The sequence below is a fragment of the Ranitomeya imitator genome, chromosome 10, assembly GCF_032444005.1.
Source record: "Ranitomeya imitator isolate aRanImi1 chromosome 10, aRanImi1.pri, whole genome shotgun sequence".
Lineage (NCBI taxonomy): Eukaryota > Metazoa > Chordata > Amphibia > Anura > Dendrobatidae > Ranitomeya > Ranitomeya imitator.
Window position 1 is genome coordinate 104,178,090 of NC_091291.1, and position 23,002 is coordinate 104,201,091.

A 23,002-nucleotide genomic window follows, 5' to 3' on the forward strand; every position below is an offset into this window, starting at 1 on the left:
TACAGTGTCTGCCTGTGGGGGTGCTGCCTTATATTACATATTCTGCCTGGGTGTGTGTGCTGCCTTACACTACAGGATCTGCCTGTGGGGGTGCTGCCTTATACTAGAGTCTGCCTGTGGGGGTGGGGGTGCTGCCTTATACTACAGAGTCTGCCTATGGGGTGCTGCCTTATACTAGAGGGTCTGCCTATGGGGTGCTGTCTTACACTACAGGGTCTGCCTATGGGAGTGCTGCATTATACTACAGGGTCTGCCTATGTGGTGCTGCCTTATACTGCAGGGTCTGCCTATGGGGTGCTGTCTTATACTACAGAGTCTGCCTATGGGTTGCTGCCTTATACCACAGAGTCTGCCTATGGGTGCTGCCTTATACTACAGAGTCTGCCTATGGGGTCTGCCTTATACTACAGAGTCTGCCTATGGGGTGCTGCCTTATACTAGAGGGTCTGCCTATGGGGGGCTGCCTTATATTGCAGAGTATGCCTATGAGGGTGCTGCATTATACTACAGAGTTTGCCTATGGGGTGCTGCCTTACACTACAGAGTCTTCCTATGGGGTGCTGTCTTATACTACAGAGACTGCCTATGGGGTGCTGACTTATACTACAGAGTCTGCCTATGGGGTGCTGTCTTATACTACAGAGTCTGCCTTTGGGGGGTGCTTCCTTAAACTGAAGAGTCTGCCTGTTGGGGGGTGCTGCCTTATACTAAAGAGTCTGCCTGTGGGGGGGTGCTGCCTTATACTACTGGGTCTGCCTATAGGGTGCTGTCTTATACTGCAGGGTCTGCCTATGGGGTGGTGTCTTATACTACAGGGTCTGCCTATGGGGTGCTGTCTTATACTACAGGGTCTGTCCATGGGATGCTGTCGTATACTACAGGGTTTGTCTATGGGGTGCTGCCTTATACTACAGAGTCTGCCTATGGGGTGCTGCCTTATACTAGAGGGTCTGCCTATGGGTGCTGTCTTATACTACAGGGCCTGCCTATGGGGGTGCTGCCTTATACTGCAGGGTCTGCCTATGGGGTGCTGTATTATATTACAGGGTCTGCCTATGGGATGCTGTCTTATACTACAGAGTCTGCCTATGGGTTGCTGCCTTATACTAGAGGGTCTGCCTATGGGGTGCTGTCTTATACTACAGAGTCTGCCTATGGGGGTGCTGCCTTATACTACAGGGTCTGCCTATGGGGAGCTGGCTTATACTACAGAGTCTGCCTATGGGGTGCTGCCTTATACTAGAGGGTCTGCCTATGGGGGGCTGCCTTATATTGCAGAGTATGCCTATGGGGGTGCTGCATTATACTACAGAGTTTGCCTATGGGGTGCAGCCTTACACTACAGAGTCTTCCTATGGGGTGCTGCCTTATACTACAGAGTCTGCCTATGGGGTGCTGTCTTATACTACAGAGTCTGCCTATGGGGTGCTGTCTTATACTACAGGGTCTGCCTATTGGGTGCTGTCTTATACTACAGAGTGTGCCTATGGGGTGCTGCCTTATATTACATGGTCTGCCTATGGGAGCTGCCTTATGCTATAGAGTCTGCCTATGGGGGTGCATTATACAATATAGAGTAGGCCTATGGGGAGTGCATTATACTATATTGAGGACTATCTGGTGCATTATACTATATGGAGGCTATCTAGCGGGCCATCATACAGTGTGGAGATTACAGTGTCGGAGCCACCAAACAGTTTGGGGGCTACTAAGGGGCCAGTATACTGTGGGGGTGGTACTATACAGTGAGGGGGCATTATACTGTGTATAAAAGAGCATCATACTGTTTATAGGGGAACTGTAAGGGGGAGAGACTCTGGACTAGGGTTGAGCGAAACGGGTCGAACATTTTCAAAAGTCGCCGACTTTTGGCTAAGTCGGGGTTTCATGAAACCCGATCCGACCCCTGTGCGGGGTCGGCCATGCGGTACGCGACTTTCGCGCCAAAGTCGCGTTTCAATGACGCGAAAAGCGCCATTTCTCAGCCAATGAAGGTAAACGCAGAGTGTGGGCAGCGTGATGACATAGGTCCTGGTCCCCACCATCTTAGAGAAGGGCATTGCAGTGATTGGCTTGCTGTCTGCGACGTCACAGGGGCTATAAAGAGGCGTTCCCGCCGACCGCCATCTTACTGCTGCTGATCTGAGCTTAGGGAGAGGTTGCTGCCGCTTTGTCAGAAGCAGGGATAGCGTTAGGCAGGGTCCATTAACCACAAAACCGCTTGTGCTGCAGCGATTTGCACTGTCCAACACCACCCTCGGTGTGCAGGGACAGTGGAAGTTTTTTTTTTTTTTTTTTCCCCTCAGCGCTGTAGCTCATTGGGCTGCCCTAGAAGGCTCCCTGATAGCTGCATTGCTGTGTGTACGCCGCTGTGCAAACCAACTGCTTTTTTCAAAGCACAAATCCTCTTGTTCCTTCCTTTCTGCACAGCTATCTTTTTTGTTTGTCCACACTTTTTATTTCATTTGTGCATCAGTCCACTCCTTATTGCTGCCTGCCATACCTAGCTGAGATTACTGCAGGCAGGGAGATAGTAGCTGCCTGCCATACCTGGCTGAGATTACTGCAGGCAGGGAGATAGTAATTGTAGGACATTCCCTGTTTTTTTTTTTTTTTGGTGGGAGATTAAGATTGGCAATTTGGCATTTCTGCTAGAGTGCCATCCCTGTGTGTGCCATCTCTCTCACATAGTGGGCCATAGAAAGCCTTTTCATTTTTCTGTATTTTTTTTTGTGGGGTGTATAAATTCTCCCTGATAAAAATACAGTGGGAGATTAATATTGGCCTTTGGGCTTGTGTGCCAGTCCTGAGTGTGCCATCTCTCTCACAAATAGTGGGCCATAGAAAGCCTATTTTATTTTTTTTTGGGTTTTATAAATTCTCCCTGAAAAAAAGGGAGATTAATATTGGCCTCTGGGCTTGTGTGCCAGTCCTGAGCGTGCCATCTGTGCCAGCCCTGAGCGTGCCATCTCTCTCACAAATAGTGGGCCATAGAAAGCCTATTTAATTTTTTTTTTGGTTTTATAAATTCTCCCTGAAAAAAAGGGAGATTAATATTGGCCTCTGGGCTTGTGTGCCAGTTGTGAGCGTGCCATCTGTGCCAGTCCTGAGCGTGCCATCTCTCTCACAAATAGTGGGCCATAGAAAGCCTATTTAATTTTTTTTTTTGTTTTATAAATTTTCCCTGAAAAAAGGGAGATTAATATTGGCCTCTGGGCTTGTGTGCCAGTTGTGAGCGTGCCATCTGTGCCAGTCCTGAGCGTGCCATCTCTCTCACAAATAGTGGGCCATAGAAAGCCTATTTAATTTTTTTTTTGGTTTTATAAATTTTCCCTGAAAAAAGGGAGATTAATATTGGCCTCTGGGCTTGTGTGCCAGTTGTGAGCGTGCCATCTGTGCCAGTCCTGAGCGTGCCATCTCTCTCACAAATAGTGGGCCATAGAAAGCCTATTTAAATATTTTTTTGGTTTTATAAATTCTCCCAGAAAAAAAGGGAGATTAATATTGGCCTCTGGGCTTCTGTGCCAGTCCTGAGCGTGCCATCTGTGCCAGTCCTGAGCGTCCCATCTCTCTCACAAATAGTGGGCCATAGAAAGCCTATTTTTTTTTTTTTTTGGGTTTTAGAAATTCTCCCTGGAAAAAAAAAGGGAGATTAATATTGCCCTTTGGGCTTGTGTGCCAGTACTAAGCGTTCCATCTCTCTCTCTCTTTCTCAGTCAGTGGGCCATAGAACGCCTATTTTTGGTTTTATTTGTTTTCTAAATTCTCCCTGAAAAAATCATTTTATTTTATTTGGTTTCTAAATTCTTCCTGATAAAATCATATTTTTTTTATTATTTTTTTTTCTAAAGTCTCCCTGAAAAAAAAAAAAAAAAAAAAAAACAGTGGGAGATTAATATTGGCCTTTCTGCTTGTGTGCCAGTCTTGACTCCTGGGTGCGTCATCTCTCAGTCAGTGGGCCATAGAACGCCTATTTTTGGTTTTATTTGTTTTATAAATTCTCCCTGAAAAAATTATTTTATTTTATTTGGTTTCTAAATTCTTCCTGATAAAATCATATTTTTTTTATTATTTTTTTTTCTAAAGTCTCCCTGAAAAAAAAAAAAAACAAAAAAAAAAAACAGTGGGAGATTAATATTGGCCTTTCTGCTTGTGTGCCAGTCTTGACTCCTGGGTGCGTCATCTCTCAGTCAGTGGGCCATAGAACGCCTATTTTTGGTTTTATTTGTTTTATAAATTCTCCCTGAAAAAATCATTTTATTTTATTTGGTTTCTAAATTCTTCCTGATAAAATCATATTTTTTTTATTATTTTTTTTTCTAAAGTCTCCCTGAAAAAAAAAAAAAAAAAAAAAAAACAGTGGGAGATTAATATTGGCCTTTCTGCTTGTGTGCCAGTCTTGACTCCTGGGTGCGTCATCTCTCAGTCAGTGGGCCATAGAACGCCTATTTTTGGTTTTATTTGTTTTATAAATTCTCCCTGAAAAAATCATTTTATTTTATTTGGTTTCTAAATTCTTCCTGATAAAATCATATTTTTTTTATTATTTTTTTTTCTAAAGTCTCCCTGAAAAAAAAAAAAAAAAACAACCAAAAAAAACAGTGGGAGATTAATATTGGCCTTTCTGCTTGTGTGCCAGTCTTGACTCCTGGGTGTGCCATCTCTCTCTCTCTCTCTCTCTCCCTCTCCAATTGTGGTCCATAGAAAGCCTATATTTTTTTTCCTTGATTTGGGTTCCAAAATCTACCAGAGAAAATAACTACATCAATCATTGGTAGAAAAATATTGGCCTCTGGGCTTGTGTGCCACTCCTGACTCCTGTGTGCGTCATCTCTCAGTCAGTGGGCCATAGAACGCCTATTTTTGTTTTTATTTGTTTTATAAATTCTCCCTGAAAAAATCATTTTATTTTATTTGGTTTCTAAATTCTTCCTGATAAAATCATATTTTTTTTATTATTTTTTTTTCTAAAGTCTCCCTGAAAAAAAAAAAAAAAAACAGTGGGAGATTAATATTGGCCTTTCTGCTTGTGTGCCAGTCTTGACTCCTGGGTGTGCCATCTCTCTCTCTCTCTCTCTCTCTCTCCAATTGTGGTCCATAGAAAGCCTATATTTTTTTTCCTTGATTTGGGTTCTAAAATCTACCAGAGAAAATAACTACATCAATCATTGGTAGAAAAATATTGGCCTCTGGGCTTGTGTGCCACTCCTGACTCCTGTGTGCGTCATCTCTCAGTCAGTGGGCCATAGAACGCCTATTTTTGGTTTTATTTGTTTTATAAATTCTCCCTGAAAAAATCATTTTATTTTATTTGGTTTCTAAATTCTTCCTGATAAAATCATATTTTTTTTATTATTTTTTTTTCTAAAGTCTCCCTGAAAAAAAAAAAAAAAAAAACAAACAAAAAAAACAGTGGGAGATTAATATTGGCCTTTCTGCTTGTGTGCCAGTCTTGACTCCTGGGTGTGCCATCTCTCTCTCTCTCTCTCTCTCTCTCTCTCTCCAATTGTGGTCCATAGAAAGCCTATATTTTTTTTCCTTGATTTGGGTTCCAAAATCTACCAGAGAAAATAACTACATCAATCATTGGTAGAAAAATATTGGCCTCTGGGCTTGTGTGCCACTCCTGACTCCTGTGTGCGTCATCTCTCAGTCAGTGGGCCATAGAACGCCTATTTTTGTTTTTATTTTTTTTATAAATTCTCCCTGAAAAAATCATTTTATTTTATTTGGTTTCTAAATTCTTCCTGATAAAATCATATTTTTTTTATTATTTTTTTTTCTAAAGTCTCCCTGAAAAAAAAAAAAAAAAAAAAAAAAAAACAAACCCCCCCAAAAAATGGGAGATTAATATTGGCCTTTCTGCTTGTGTGCCAGTCTTGACTCCTGGGTGTGCCATCTCTCTCTCTCTCTCTCTCTCTCTCTCTCCAATTGTGGTCCATAGAAAGCCTATATTTTTTTTCCTTGATTTGGGTTCCAAAATCTACCAGAGAAAATAACTCCATCAATCATTGGTAGAAAAATATTGGCCTCTGGGCTTGTGTGCCACTCCTGATTCCTGTGTGCGTCATCTCTCACTCAGTGGCCCATAGAAAGCATATAGTTTGTTACATTTGTTTTCTAAATTCTCCCTGCAAAAATCTATTTTTTTTTTTTGGGGGGGTTTCTAAAGTGTTCCTGAAAAAAATAAAAATAAAAAAAAAATAATAGTGTGACATTAATACTAACATTTGTGCTTCAGTGACAGTCCTGCGTGTGGGGCATCTCTCTAATTTGCAGCCACCAAAAAAAGAGTGTGTAACATTGGGCCTGATTTTCGCTGTGGTCTCACCAACCTGTAAAGGGGTAGCTAAATCATACTGAAGTTATAGCTCACCGTGTAAGTTGTGTGACTGCAACAAATAACGTTAGTTTGGTTACGTTTTTAAAACAATGAGGAAGTCTAGTGGAAGAGGTCGTGGCCGGGGGCGTTCATTGTCAGCTGGTAATGAGGGTAGTGGTAGTGGTGGAGCATCAGGTGGTCGTGGGGAAAAAAATATTGCACCTAAGTCTGGAGCTGTGGAGCCAGGTTCGTCGTCCGGCTACACAAGGCCTCGAACGCTCCCTTTTCTGGGATTAGGAAAACCGCTTTTAAAGCCGGAGCAGCAAGAGCAAGTTTTGGCTTATCTTGCTGACTCAGCCTCTAGCTCTTTTGCCTCCTCTCGTGAAACTGGTAAAAGTAAAAGCAGCGCGTCGTTAGTGGATGTTCACGGTCAGGGACAAGTCACTTCCTTGTCCTCTTCAGCAAAAACAACAACAGAGAAGAATGCAGCAGGCGACACAACGGGTTACTCCATGGAGCTCTTTACACATACCGTCCCTGGCTTAGAAAGTGAAGCAGTTAACAGTCCATGCCCATTACAAATTGAATCTGACATGGAGTGCACTGACGCACAGCCACAGCCAGACTACTATGCTGGTCCTTTGACTCAGACCACAACATTGCCCTCGCAGGGTGCTGATCAAGAATCAGACCCTGATGAGACTATGTTGCCCCATCACGAACGCTATACCACCGAACGACACGGTGACACAGACGAAGTTGCGCAGGAGGTACAAGAAGAGTTATTAGATGACCCAGTTCTTGACCCCGATTGGCAGCCATTGGGGGAACAGGGTGCAGGCGGCAGCAGTTCTGAAGCAGAGGAGGAGGAGGGGCCGCAGCAGGCATCAACATCGCCACAGGTTCCATCTGCCGGGCCCGTATCTTGCCCAAAACGCGTGGCAAAGCCAAAACCTGGTGGAGGACAGCGTGGCCATCCGGTTAAAGCTCAGTCTGCAATGCCTGAAAAGGTATCCGATGCTAGAAAGAGTGCAGTCTGGCATTTTTTTAAACAACATCCAATTGATCAGCGCAAAGTCATCTGTCAAAAATGTTCTACTTCCTTAAGCAGAGGTCAGAATCTGAAAAGTCTCAATACTAGTTGCATGCATAGACATTTAACCACCATGCATTTGAAAGCTTGGACTAACTACCAAACGTCCCTTAAGGTTGTTGCACCCTCGGCCAATGAAGCTAGTCATCAACGCAACATCCCTTCCGGCAGTGTAGGACCACCATTTAGCGCACCACCTGCTGTATCTGTGCAGGTATCTTTGCCAGGCCAAAGCAGTCAGGGTCAGGGAATCACCAGTTTCGTAGTAGGAAACACTGCATCTAGGGCACCGGCGGCAACAATACCATCTCCCACCGTCTCTCAGTCTGCCATGTCCACCGGCACCCCCGCTAGTTCCACGATCTCCAGCTCTCCAGTCCAGCTCACCCTACATGAGACTATGGTTAGAAAAAGGAAATACTTAGCCTCGCATCCGCGTACACAGGGTTTGAACGCCCACATAGCTAGACTAATCTCGTTAGAGATGATGCCCTACCGGTTAGTTGAAAGCGAAGCTTTCAAAGACCTGATGGACTACGCTGTACCACGCTACGAGCTACCCAGTCGACACTTTTTTTCCAGAAAAGCCATCCCAGCCCTCCACCAGCATGTTAAAGAGCGCATCGTCCATGCACTCAGGCAATCTGTGAGCACAAAGGTGCACCTGACAACAGATGCATGGACCAGTAGGCATGGCCAGGGACGTTACGTGTCCATCACGGCACACTGGGTAAATGTGGTGGATTCAGGGTCCACAGGGGACAGCAAGTTTGGGACAGTTCTGCCTAGCCCACGGTCTAGTAAACAGTTGTCTGTAGCCGTTCGCACCCCCTCCTCCTCCTCCTCCTCCTCGTCCTCCTGCAGAAGCAAGAGCTCGTCCACAGACCGCAGTCGCACAAACACTCCATCCGCACCTGCCACTGTTGCACACCAGGTCTCCCATTATGGGGCAGCTACTGGCATACGTCAGCAGGCTGTATTGGCTATGAAGTGTTTGGGCGACAATAGACACACCGCGGAAGTTCTGTCCGAGTTCTTGCAGCAAGAAACGCAGTCGTGGCTGGGCACTGTAGATCTTGAGGCAGGCAAGGTAGTGAGTGATAACGGAAGGAATTTCATGGCTGCCATCTCCCTTTCCCAACTGAAACACATTCCTTGCCTGGCTCACACCTTAAACCTGGTGGTGCAGTGCTTCCTGAAAAGTTATCCGGGGTTATCCGACCTGCTCCTCAAAGTGCGTGGACTTTGCGCACATATCCGCCGTTCGCCTGTACACTCCAGCCGTATGCAGACCTATCAGCGTTCTTTGAACCTTCCCCAGCATCGCCTAATCATAGACGTTGCAACAAGGTGGAACTCAACACTGCACATGCTTCAGAGACTGTGCGAACAGAGGCGGGCTGTTATGTTTTTGTGGGAGGATACACATACACGGGCAGGCAGTAGGATGGCAGACATGGAGTTGTCAGGTGTGCAGTGGTCGAAGATTCAAGACATGTGTCAAGTCCTTCAGTGTTTTGAGGAATGCACACGGCTGGTTAGTGCAGACAACGCCATAATAAGCATGAGCATCCCCCTAATGCGTCTGCTGATGCAAAGTTTGACGCACATAAAGGATCAGGCGTCTGCACCAGAGGAAGAGGAAAGCCTTGATGACAGTCAGCGATTGTCTGGTCAGGGCAGTGTACATGACGAGGTACCGGGCGAAGAGGAGGTGGAGGATGAGGAGGATGATGGGGATGAGTATATTTTTAATGAGGAAGCTTTCCCGGGGGCACGGGAAATTGGTGGCGTGGCAAGGCCGGGTTCTGGTTTTTTGAGGGACACAAGTGACGTAGATTTGCCTGCAACTGCCCCTCAACCAAGCACAACCGCAGATTTGACAACGGGAACTTTGGCCCACATGGCGGATTATGCCTTGCGTATCCTCAAAAGGGACACACGCATTACAAAAATGATGAACGATGACGATTACTGGTTGGCCTGCCTCATTGATCCTCGCTATAAAGGCAAATTGCAAAATATTATGCCACATGAGAACTTGGAACTAATATTAGCAACAAAACAATCAACTCTTGTTGACCGTTTGCTTCTGGCATTCCCTGCACACAGCGCCCGTGATCGTTCTCACACGAGCTCCAGGGGCCAGCAGACCAGAGGTGTTAGAGGGGCAGAAATCAGAAGTGGCGTTGGCCAGAGGGGTTTTCTGACCAGGTTGTGGAGTGATTTTTCTATGACCGCAGACAGGACAGGTACTGCAGCATCAATTCAAAGTGACAGGAGACAACATTTGTCCATGGTTACAAACTATTTTTCATCCCTTATCGACGTTCTCCCTCAACCGTCATTCCCATTTGATTACTGGGCATCCAAATTAGACACCTGGCCAGAATTGGCAGAATATGCATTGCAGGAGCTTGCTTGCCCGGCAGCTAGTGTCCTATCAGAAAGAGTATTCAGTGCTGCAGGTTCAATACTAACAGAAAAAAGGACTCGTCTGGCTACCCAAAATGTAGATGATCTAACCTTCATTAAAATGAACCACAACTGGATTTCAAAATCTTTTGCCCCACCCTGCCCGGCTGACACCTAGCTTTCCTATGAAAAGGTCTTGCCTGTGGACTATTCTGAATGACTTTTCCAATCTCGTAATTTTCTTCACCTGATTGTCCAGCATACGACATGTTTCCACCTCACGAAATGGCCAAACTCCCCACACGGGGCCGTGCTATCGCCACTTTGCGCTTGGACCCTTGAGAGTGCTGTTTGTCTGAAGAGGTGGGTGTGGCCGCTTTTGGTCGACGGCACTGCCACTGGGTCCCTCATAGTACAATAAAGTGTCTCTGGCGGTGGTGGTGCGCACCCAACGTCAGACACACCGTTGTAATATGAGGGGCCCTGTGCCTGTACCGCCGGCCACAAGACAGTTCCCCCCCCCAGCTCAAACAGTGCTCTACCACTAGCAAAATTATCTCTCACAGCTTCACCAATGTGTAGTCTAGGCGCTGACATCCTTCAATGCCTGGCACTGACAATACCATTGTTTTGACATTTTTGTTATGTTAGGCCTTCGAAGCCTGTCTGCGGTCCCTTCTTTCTACAACTACTACACTGACCAGGCCACTGCTGGCCGTGTTACCCTGGAACCAATTTAAAAGTGCCTACAGTCAGCCCAATTTTGTTATGTTAGGCCTTCGAAGACTGTCTGCCGTCACTCCTTCCACTAGACTTCCACTGACCATACACTGCTGCCCATGTACCCCTGGAACCAATTTAAAGTGCCTACAGCCAGCCCAATTTTGTTATGTTAGGCCTTCGAAGCCTGTCTGCGTCCCGTTCTTTCAACTACAACTACACTGACCAGGCCACTGATGGCCGTGTTCCCTTGGAACCAATTTTAACTTGCCTACAGCCAGCCCTATGTTATTATGTTAGGCCTTCGAAGCCTGTCTGCGGTCACTCCTTCCACTAGACTTCCACTGACCAGACCACTGCTGCCCGTGTACCCCTGGAACCAATTTAAAAGTGCCTACAGCCAGCCCAAGTTTGTTATGTTAGGCCTTCGAAGCCTGTCTGCGGTCACTCCTTCCACTAGACTTCCACTGACCAGACCACTGCTGCCCGTGTACCCCTGGAACCAATTTAAAAGTGCCTACAGCCAGCCCAAGTTTGTTATGTTAGGCCTTCGAAGCCTGTCTGCGGTCACTCCTTCCACTAGACTTCCACAGACCAGACCACTGCTGCCCGTGTACCCCTGGAACCAATTTAAAAGTGCCTACAGCCAGCCCAAGTTTGTTATGTTAGGCCTTCGAAGCCTGTCTGCGTCCCGTTCTTTCAACTACAACTACACTGACCAGGCCACTGATGGCCGTGTTCCCTTGGAACCAATTTTAACTTGCCTACAGCCAGCCCAATGTTAGGCCTTTGATGCCTGTCTGCCGTCACTCCTTCCACTAGGCCTCCACTGACCTGTCTATTGCTGCCCGTGTACCCCTTGAACCAACATCATTAAATATAAAAAAAATTAATTTGATTATAAAAAATAAGATCGTGTTGAGATCTCAAATGCAGACATTTTAACAATCAAAACAAACACACAACAAATATCTGGAACTGTACTACAAAGGTCCAACAGCTACAATTTCTTTCTCCTGCAAGAAGTTAACTGAAAGTTTTTTGGAGTTGTTAACACAGATATGGCATCCACCGAGTGTTGTCCTGTCGCGTCTCCTTTAAATTATTTCCAATAAGATGTTAAACTATTAATTTAATAAAATCAATAATTAAAAAAATAATTGAGTAAGTCAAAAGCACATTGCAAATAAACATTAATTACAAATCAAGAAGCATGGCGCGTCCGAGGGTGAGTAGATACCGAATAAGAATATAATCACCCTCGGACGCGCAATGCTTATTTACAACAGCCTTCCTTCCTAAGAATCAGCCCTTTCGTGGTGTAGAGAGAGGTTGTGTTACACTCCAAGGTGTTCCCCGGGTTGCCTTTCATGAGCTTCGATCTTCCGGCTCTCGTTTAGTAGTTGGTGGAAACTACGCTGCATTAGGCCTACAAATTTGGTATGGGGTGTAGAGACAGGTTGTGTTACACTCCAAGGTTTTCACCAGGTTGCCTTTCCTGAGCTTCGATCTTCATGCTCTCGTTTAGTAGGTGTCGGAAAGTAGGCTGCATTAGGCCTACAAATTGGGTATGGGGTGGAGAGAGATGGTGTGTTACACTCCAAGGTGTTCCCCAGGTTTCCTTGCCATTGCTTCGGTCTTCCGACTCTCGTTTAGTAGTTGTAGAAAAGTACACAGCATTAGGCCTACAAAATGGGTATGGGGTGGAGAGAGATGGTGTGTTACACTCCAAGGTGTTCCCCAGGTTGCCTTTCCTGAGCTTCGATCTTCATGCTCTCGTTTAGTAGGTGTCGGAAAGTAGGCTGCATTAGGCCTACAAATTGGGTATGGGGTGGAGAGAGATGGTGTGTTACACTCCAAGGTGTTCCCCAGGTTTCCTTGCCATTGCTTCGGTCTTCCGACTCTCGTTTAGTAGTTGTAGAAAAGTACACAGCATTAGGCCTACAAAATGGGTATGGGGTGGAGAGAGATGGTGTGTTACACTCCAAGGTGTTCCCCAGGTTGCCTTTCCTGAGCTTCGATCTTCATGCTCTCGTTTAGTAGGTGTCGGAAAGTATGCTGCATTAGGCCTAAAAAATGGGGAATGGGGTGGAGAGAGATGGTGTGTTACACTCCAAGGTGTTCCCCAGGTTTCCTTGCCATTGCTTCGGTCTTCCGACTCTCGTTTAGTAGTTGTAGAAAAGTACACTGCATTAGGCCTAAAAAATGGGTATGGGGTGGAGAGAGATGGTGTGTTACACTCCAAGGTGTTCCCCAGGTTGCCTTTCCTGAGCTTCGATCTTCATGCTCTCGTTTAGTAGGTGTCGGAAAGTAGGCTGCATTAGGCCTACAAATTGGGTATGGGGTGGAGAGAGATGGTGTGTTACACTCCAAGGTGTTCCCCAGGTTTCCTTGCCATTGCTTCGGTCTTCCGACTCTCGTTTAGTAGTTGTAGAAAAGTACACAGCATTAGGCCTACAAAATGGGTATGGGGTGGAGAGAGATGGTGTGTTACACTCCAAGGTGTTCCCCAGGTTGCCTTTCCTGAGCTTCTATCTTCAGGCTCTCATTAAATTGTGGTTAAATGGAACAACTGCATTTGGCGTACTAGTTGGTTTGGGGCCTACTATCGGTGTCTGCCACTCCTTGATGTTCTCCTGGTTTCCTGTCCTGAAATACCATTTTCAGCCTCTCGTTAAGTAGTTGTTAATGTTAGACTGCATTTGGCCTACTAGTTGGGTTGGGGCCTACTATCGGTGTCTGCCACTCCTTGCTGTTCTCCTCCACTGAACAAAGCTGTGCCGCCTGTTTACTACGGTTGCCAATTTTGAACTGCATTTCGACTACTTACTGATTTGGCCCTACTCTCTGTGTCAGCCTCTCATTCCAGTTGTCCTCCACTGCAATGCCCCCTGGTTATTCCTGTGTTACCAATTTTGAACTGCATTTAGCCCACTTTCTTCTTTGGGCCTATATCTGTGTTTCCACTTCATCGTGCCCATTGCCCAGCCAGTGATAGATGAGTCTGCTGGTACATTGACCCATAACGCAACATTCCCCGTGCACGCTACACAACAACATTGTGACCCTGCTGAAAGTCAGGTTGCTCTTCCCGCATACCATACCACCTTACACGGGGACAAAGAGGAAGGTGCAGATGAAAGTGCAGGTTCCTTCATCAGGTGGGGGGAGGAATACTAGTTGGCGACGTCACTGGCACAGGGCCTCTCATAGTACGCAAAAGTGTTGCTGCCGGTGGGAGGCGCCCCCGCCGTGCAAACACACCGCTGTACTTTGAGGGGCCCTGTGCCAGTGCCAATGCCAACGAGTGGGCCCCCCCTGCTTGCTCAGGTTCACAGCACTTGCAAAGTTGAAATACTTACCTCTCCCTGCTCCACTGCCGTGACGTGGTCCAGATTTCCTGGGCCCACTAATTACTTGAACCAGCCCTACCCCCCACAACTTTAGCCAAATGACCCCCAATTTCAAATGCCTTCCAATTATTATAAGGTAAATTACGCTTGACAAGCTTCATTAAGAAGAATGGATGGTTTTGACATTAAAATGGGCACTCTAGGTGTTTTCCTGGCCCCCACTCACTGCCGACTATGCTGCCCCATTGACTTGCATTGGGTTTCGTGTTTCGGTCGATCCCGACTTTACGTCATAATCGGCCGATTTCACTCGACCCGACTTTGGACATAGTCGGGTTTCGCAAAACCCGGCTCGACTCTAAAAAGGTCAAGGTCGCTCAACTCTACTCTGGACATTATTCAATGTTAATTGGGCACTTATTGTTATATGGGAACTCAGGTTACTGTGACTGTCAAAGGGGCAATATTACTTTCTAGGGGGCAAAATATGGGCACTGTGTTCTAGGACACTTGCATCTAGCATTACTATAATATAGAGGGTTGCTTTAGAATTTAGAGGGCACAAAGAACCACACAGCAGGTGCAGTAATAGGAACACACACGGCAGCAGTGGCTCAGTATTGGGGTGCCAGCAGGAAGAGGAGTTTGTGCAGGTTGGGAATAGATGATGACGTGCTGAAAATATGAGATGTGAAACATGTCTTTGTTGTTTTCTCTGCAGCCAAGACGTGTCTGGAAGAAGTTGTCGTGTTGGTCTGGGCCAGATGGAAAAGACGTGAAAAGTGACGACTCCATCAGAAAGAATCTCAGTGGTAAGTCATTATCTGTAACTGTGCTGTGATCTGTTATATGTTCTGTAGGACTGGTATCTACCAATGACCATATGGCGGTAATATCCATGTTGGTCGTTATATAGACATTATTTTCAGCAACAGCGCAGTCATCTACTAAGCTTCTCCTACATCCACTATTAGGGTGTGTCACCCAGCTGTAATCAAGGTTACCTGGTTAGGGGCCCACTCAGAAGCTTTGCTTTCCCTGAACTAAAACTCTAGCTATGCTTCTGGCCAAAACATTAAAGCCACTTAAAGGGATTCTGTCACCTGAATTTGGAGGGAACAATCTTCAGCCATAGGGGCGGGGTTTTCGGGTGTTTGATTCACCCTTTCCTTGTGCAGGCATGTACTACGGAGGACAGAGAATGAACTTCAATCCAATATTGCAACCAGCATGCAGCCGGTGGGTAAGGAAAGGGTGAATCAAACACCCGAAAACCCCACCTCTATGGCTGAAAATTGTTCCCTCCAAATTCAGGTGACAGAGTCCCTTTAATTACTATTGTGTAGGTACCTCTGGTGCGGTCAAAAAAGTTCTGATTAGTGATGAGCGAATAGCATTGTTGCTCGGGTTTTCCTGAGCACGCTCAAGTGATCTCCGAGTATTTGTTAGTGCTCTGAGATTTAGTTTTCCTCACCTCAGCTGCACGATGTACAGCTGCTAGACATACTGAATACATCTAAGGAATTCCTGATTGTTAGGGAGTTCCCACGTGCATTCATGCTGTCCAGCAGCCGTAAATCATGCAGCTGAGACGTAAAAAACTACATCTCCGAGCACTAACAAATACTCGGAGATCACCCGGGGAGACCGAGCAACAATGCTATTCGCTCATCACTAGTTCTGATCTTTTCTAGGCAAGACCTCCTGTAGTTATCTGGCATGAACGCATTAACGGTAAATCCTGTAAGTTGCTAGGTGGGCCATCAGTTAATCAGACTTGTTTTGCCAAAATATCCCACAGATGGTCAATCGGTTTGAGATCTGGAGAAAATGTGGGTCAAGCCAACACCTTGACCTTTTTGTAATGTTCCTTCAACCATACAATTTTTGCAGTATGTCCAGGGAATTATCGTACTGGAAAAAGTCCCTGCCATTGAGAAATCTCATTTTCATGAATGAGTGTACTTCGTCAGCAATAATGTCTAGGTAAAAGTAGCATCCATATAAATTCAAGAATACCAAGACCCTAAGTTTCCCAGCAAAACATTGTCCAGAGTGTCTTCTCTTACTGCTTTCCTTCTTCCTACAGGGCAGCTTAGGTCATATCTTCCCTAGGTAAAAGATGTCTCCTACTGTCTACATGATGTAAAAAAAAATGTATTCACCATTCACACCAGGCCACTTTCTTCCATTGCTCCCAGGTCTAGTTTATATTACGTTGTTACACATACTTGACAAAAAGTGGTCAGCAAGACTTCCTGCATCCGATATTCCACACAATAAACGATTTTTACGTATATAAAAGTTATTGTGCCATGTCAGCAACTCTATAAACTGTTTTAGGCACAAATATTATTTACTTAAGATTAGTGTTGAGCGATACCTTCCGATATCGGAAAGTATCGGTATCGGATAGGATCGGCCGATATTCAAAAAATATCGGATATCGCCGATACCGATACCCGATCCCAATGCAAGTCAATGGGACCAAAATATCGGAATTAAAATAAACCCTTTCTTGCCTTGTAGGTTCATTCTACATGAAGGAAAACAACTAAGAATAATGTAGGATGTATTGTGGGAGGTGGCGGAGACATTAAAGGCAATGAGGTTTAGCCCAATCAAATAGAATAGCATGTTTTTATTTTTTTTTAAGACGTTCGGAGTGAAAAAGATATTGAGTATGTAAATTTTTTTTTATTTTGTCAGTTATTGATGTTTCACTATTCAACGCCCTTCCCCTTCTTTTTTTTTCTTTTTTTTTTTTACTTTTCCCACACTTTCATCATCATCAGCATCTTTGACATCAACTTCTTCTTCACCTTATTCATCTTCTTCTTCATCTTCTACCTATTTTTTTTTTTATTACATTCTTCATATTCATTTTATTCAACTATTATTATTCTTCCTATTCTACATATTCTTTTTATTCCACTGTTATTATTCTTCCTATTCTACTTCTTCATCATATTCTCATTTGTGACAGGCATTCCCGTAGTTGTTATCTATAAAAGTTGGAAGATTACACCTTCCGTTCTGCCAGTCACAAAAGTTACATTTGTCCGCGTTCAGTTTGGCCTGCAGCATCAGGCTTTATCCAGGGGCACCACGAGGAGGAACGGACTCACCCCCATACACTGCTTAGTCTTCTTCTGCATATAATTTAGATAATATCTTTTGCTCTGATATTAAGTCTTATGCTTAATGTTCTTCTGCTCTTTGTTCTGCAGCCTCTTGTTCTTCTGCTTCTCGGTCTTCCATGTCGTCGTCTCCAGGGTCGTCGTCTCCAGTGTCGTCATCTCCGCCGTCGTCGTCTCAGCCGTCGTCGTCTCCGCCGTCGTAGTCGTCATCGGGGTGGTCTTCCGGGTCGTCGTCGTCGTCATCGGGGTGGTCTTCCGGGTCGTCGACTTTAGGGTCTTCAACTTGGAAATGTAGCAGAAGGTACAAGAAGGCTGAGAAAATGCCAAGAACCAGCTGGAACTCGGATGGCTACCCGAAGGTTCAAGAGCCTATGGAACTACCGAGGACCAGCTGACGTTACTGGAACCCGGTTACTAAGCAGGAGGTACCCGTGCTAAAAAGCACTACCAAGGACCGCCTGACGTTGGCGGAACTCGGATACCCAAAAGGAGGCACCTAAGCCAGAGGCTCTGCCCGGAACCAGCTGACGGTACTGGAACCAGGATGGGGAGCAGAAGGTACAAGAGCAAAAGACACTGCCGAGAACCAGCTGACGGTACTGGAACCCGGATGGGTAGCCGAAGCTCCAAGAGCCAATGGAACTACCGAGGACCAGCTGACGTTACTGGAACCCGGTTACTAAGCAGGAGGTACCCGTGCCCGAAAGCACTACCAAGGACCACCTGACGTTGGTGGAACTTGGATACCCAGAAGGAGGCACCTAAGCCAAAGGCTCTGCCCGGAACCAGCTGACGGTACTGGAACCAGGATGGGGAGCAGAAGGTACAAGAGCAAAAGACACTGCCGAGAACCAGCTGACGGTGCTGGAACCAGGTGGTGGACCTGAAGGTCCACAGGAGAGGAGAGAACAGCTAGGCCGCGAGGCAGCCGCAGTTACCGAACCCCAACAGTCCTACAGGGGGAGCTGGGCCTACTGGCACTACAGAACCAGCCTTGACTACCAGTTCACGCAGCCCACATAGGAAGCTCCTAAACTGGAGGCACCCTGGAGTTGGCTAACCCGACCGCACCACGACGGGGCAAGCATAGGCGTCTCAGTGAGCTTGACGCAACCCGGAAACAGCTGGCGGTGCTGAAACCAGGCTTGGCACGAGGGAGTACCTGTGTCAAGAACACTGCCGAGAACCAGCTGGCGGTGCTGGAACCCAGATGCGTTGCCCCAGTGTGCAAGAGCCAATGGCACGACCGAGGACCAGCTGACGGTGCTGGAACCTGGTTACTAAGCTGTAGGTGCCCGCGCTTAAAAGCACTACCAAGGACCGCCTGACGTTGGCGGAACTCGGATACCCAGGAGGAGGCACCTAAGCCAAAGGCTCGGCCCGGAACCAGCTGACGGTGCTGGAACCAGGTGGTGGACCCCAAGGCCCACAGGAGAGGAGAGAACAGCTAGGCCGCGAGGCAGCCGCAGTTACCGAACCCCAACAGTCCTACAGGGGGAGCTGGGCCTACTGGCACTACAGAACCAGCCTTGACTACCAGTTCACGCAGCCCACATAGGAAGCTCCTAAACTGGAGGCACCCTGGAGTTGGCTAACCCGACCGCACCACGACGGGGCAAGCATAGGCGTCTCAGCGAGCTTGACACAACCCGGAAACAGCTGACGGTGCTGAAACCAGGCTTGGCACGAGGGAGTACCTGTGACAAAACACTGCCGAGAACCAGCTGGCGGTGCTGGAACCCAGATGCGTTGCCCCAGTGTGCAAGAGCCAATGGCACGACCGAGGACCAGCTGGCGGTGCTGGAACACGGTTACTAAGCTGTAGGTGCCCGCGCTTAAAAGCACTACCAAGGACCGCCTGACGTTGGCGGAACTCGGATACCCAGGAGGAGGCACCTAAGCCAAAGGCTCGGCCCGGAACCAGCTGACGGTGCTGGAACCAGGTGGTGGACCCCAAGGCCCACAGGAGAGGAGAGAACAGCTAGGCCGCGAGGCAGCCGCAGTTACCGAACCCCAACAGTCCTACAGGGGGAGCTGGGCCTACTGGCACTACAGAACCAGCCTTGACTACCAGTTCACGCAGCCCACATAGGAAGCTCCTAAACTGGAGGCACCCTGGAGTTGGCTAACCCGACCGCACCACGACGGGGCAAGCATAGGCGTTTCAGTGAGCTTGACACAACCAGGAAACAGCTGACGGTGCTGAAACCAGGCTTGGCACGAAGGAGTACCTGTGACAAGAACACTGCCGAGAACCAGCTGGCGGTGCTGGAACCCAGATGCGTTGCCTATTAAAGATTGTCTTCCTAGAGCCCCAACTAGCGGTGTTGGAGCTAAGGGTAAGCAGGGGGAGCAGAGTGTAGGCCGAAGCCTGCACTGGAGGCAGCTTTGTGTCTGCGTTGCGTTTGCAGGACACTTTGCCGGCTACACAGTGGGGGAACAGCTGGCGTTGCTGAACCCCACTAACACAATGGCGTGTGTTTTTCTCTGTGCAGCTAGCACTTGCGGTCAAAAACTAGCGATGTTAGAGCCCGTGTTGAAGCAGGAGGAGGAGGAGAGGAGCAGAGTGTAGGCCGAAGCCTATTTGAACCAATTTCAAAGGAAACCTTTAACCCCCCCTCAGGTGTTACAAAGTACAAGAGACACACCTTGTGCAGTATTAATGCTGCACAAGTGAAAGGTTGCTCTATTAATTTGTCTACTTGCACACGCTGAATGAAAGACGTACACAATTTAGCCCATTCTACAGTCAAACTGTAGTGGATGCGTGACTTGGCTTTTTAAGGAGACGCAGCACAGGTGTCCCAAATAACGCCTTGGTGCTTGGCGCAGCTTCCTGAGCGTTGTTATTTGCTGTACAGGAGTCTGCGCTCTTGTGTTATCCCTTGGCAATGCCCTGTTAGAGCTGCCCGTCTTATGACCTCATTTCATGTTGGCCGGTGCGGTTAACGATGGCCATAAATCCCAGACCCACAGTGCCTTTTCATAAAGTCACACTGCGGTGCTGTGATTCGTGGCCTTGAGCAGTAAATATTTTGGCCGCTCACACACGTCCTTACACCTGCTTCAGACTGGGCGGCCTCTGCTGATCCCTTCTCGCATGCCGCGGCCATGAGGCTGCACAGTCTGAAGAAGGCGGAAGGAGGGGAGTGAAGACAGGGGAACATATGCACTGCTCGTGCCCATCAATCACACCCTCGCAGTCAAAATATATGAGACAACGGGGGGCATTGTGTCGGGCAGGGGGGACGCACAGGCACAGCCAGCCAACCAATGATGTCAGGAGACGGGCAGCGCTAACAATGGGGGTGCTGCGTGTCATTAAAAAGGAAAGTCACACCTCAGGGACATTGTAATGGTCTGTAATGAGACACATTTTGTACTTGTTGAGTTCCACGTGTGCAAGGAGAAAAAGTCAGCCACCTTGTACAAATGCAGCAGTACTGCTGTACAAGGTGGCTGTTATACATAGAAACACCTGGGGGGGTGGGGGGCAGGCTCCCTTCAATTCTAGTTCATGTGCCTGCGTGGCGTTTGCAGGACACATTGCCAGCTACACAGCAGGGGAACAGCTGGCGGTGCTGAACCCCACTAACACATTGGCTGGTGTTTTTCTCTGTGCAGCTAGCATGTCCGGGCAGAAACTGGCGTTGTTTGAGCCCAGGGTCAGCAGGAGGAGGAGAGGAGCAAAGTGTAGGCCGAAGCCTGCACTGGTGGCAGCTTTTGGCCAGTTGTGCCAGCGTGGCTTGTGCTGGACACGATGCCGACTACACAGCAGGGGAACAGCTGGCGGTGCTGAACCCCACTAACACATTGACTGGTGTTTTTCTCTATGCAGCTAGCATGTCCGGGCAGAAACTGGCGGTGTTTGAGCCCGGGGTCAGCAGGAGGAGGAGAGGAGCAGAGTGTAGGCCGAAGCCTGCACTGGTGGCAGCTTTTGGTCGGTTGTGCCAGTGTGGCTTGTGCTGGACACGATGCCAACTACACAGCAGGGGAACAGCTGGCGGTGCTGAACCCCACGAACACATTGACTGGTGTTTTTCTCTGTGCAGCTAGCAGTTCCGGGCAGAAACTAGCGGTGTTTGAGCCCAGGGTCAGCAGGAGGAGTAGAGGAGCAGAGTGTAGGCCGAAGCCTAGTTGAACCAATTTCAAAGGTTACCTTTAACCCCCCCCTCAGGTGTTGCAAGGTACAAGAGCCACACCTTGAACAGCATTAATGATGCACAAGTCAAAGGTTGCTCTATTTAATTTTGCTCCTTGCACACGCTGAATTAAACACGTACACTATTTAGCCCATTATACTGTCAAACAGTAGTGGAGGCGTGACTACTAGTCTTTTTAAGGAGACGCAGCACAGGTGTACAAATTTACACCTAGGTGCTGTGCGCAGATTCCTTACCTTTGTTATTTGCAGTACAGGAAACTGCGCTCTTGTGTTATCCCTTGGCAATACCCTGTTAGTGCAGGCCGTCTCATGACCTCATTTCATGTTGGCCGTTGCGGTTAACGATGGCCATAAATCCCAGACCCACAGTGGCTTTTCCTAAAGTCACACTGCGGTGCTGGGATTCGTGGCCTTGTGCAGTAAATATGTTCGCCGCTCACACATGTCCTTACACCTGCTTCAGACTGGGCAGCCACAGCTGATCCCTTATCGCATGCCGCGGCCATGAGGCCGCACAGTCAGAAGAAGGCGGAAGGAGGGGAGTGAAGACAGGGGAACATATGCACTGCTCGTGCCCATCAATCACACCCTCGCAGTCAAAATATATGAGACAATGGGGGGCGTTGTGTCGGGCAGGGGGGACGCACAGGCACAGCCAGCCAACCAATGATGTCAGGAGAAGGGCAGCGCTAACAATGGGGGTGCTGCGTGTCATTAAAAAGGAAAGTCACACCTCAGGGACATTGTAATGGTCTGTAATGAGACACATTTTGTACTTGTTGAGTTCCACGTGTGCAAGGAGAAAAAGTCAGCCACCTTGTACAAATGCAGCAGTACTGCTGTACAAGGTGGCTGTTATACATAGAAACACCTGGGGGGGTGGGGGGCAGGCTCCCTTCAATTTCAGTTCATGTGCCTGCGTGGCATTTGCAGGACACGTTGCCAGCTACACAGCAGGGGAACAGCTGGCGGTGCTGAACCCCACTAACACATTGGCTGGTGTTTTTCTCTGTGCAGCTAGCATGTCCGGGCAGAAACTGGCGTTGTTTGAGCCCAGGGTCAGCAGGAGGAGGAGAGGAGCAAAGTGTAGGCCGAAGCCTGCACTGGTGGCAGCTTTTGGTCAGTTGTGCCAGCGTTGCTTGTGCTGGACACGTTGCCGACTACACAGCAGGGGAACAGCTGGCGGTGCTGAACCCCACTGACACATCACCTAGTGTTTTTTCTGTGTAGACAACACTTCCAGGTGGCAACTGACAGTGTTGAAACCCAGGGTATCAAAGAGGAGCAGAGTGTAGGCCGAAGCCTGCAGTGGAGCAAGTTGAAAGGGAACCTTTAACCCCCCCCCCCAGGCATTTGTTGCTGAAAGAGCCATCTTGTACAGCAGTAATACTGCACATGGAAAATGGTGGCTCCGAAAATTATGCTCCTTGCAAACGCTGAAGTACACACTCATATAATGTGTCCCCTCACACCGTCAAACCATCCCGGAAGTGGGACTTTCCTTTGTAATGTGACACAGCACAGCCGTCATTCCAACCCCCTTGGTGCCGGGCGCCACCTCCTCAACGTTGTTTGGTTCTGTCACGGAGCCCGCGCTGTAATGTTATCCCTTGGCCATGCACAGTTAGCGGTGCCCGTCTTCTGACATCATGTAGGTGTCAGGCTGGCAGTGCCTGTGCGTCCAAGCTGCCCGAGATCCAACCTTGCAGTGTCATCTAATGTAGTCCCACTGCGGGCCAGGGATCCATGGGCATGCGCAGTGCATATCATCGCCTCTCACTCACCTCCTTCCTG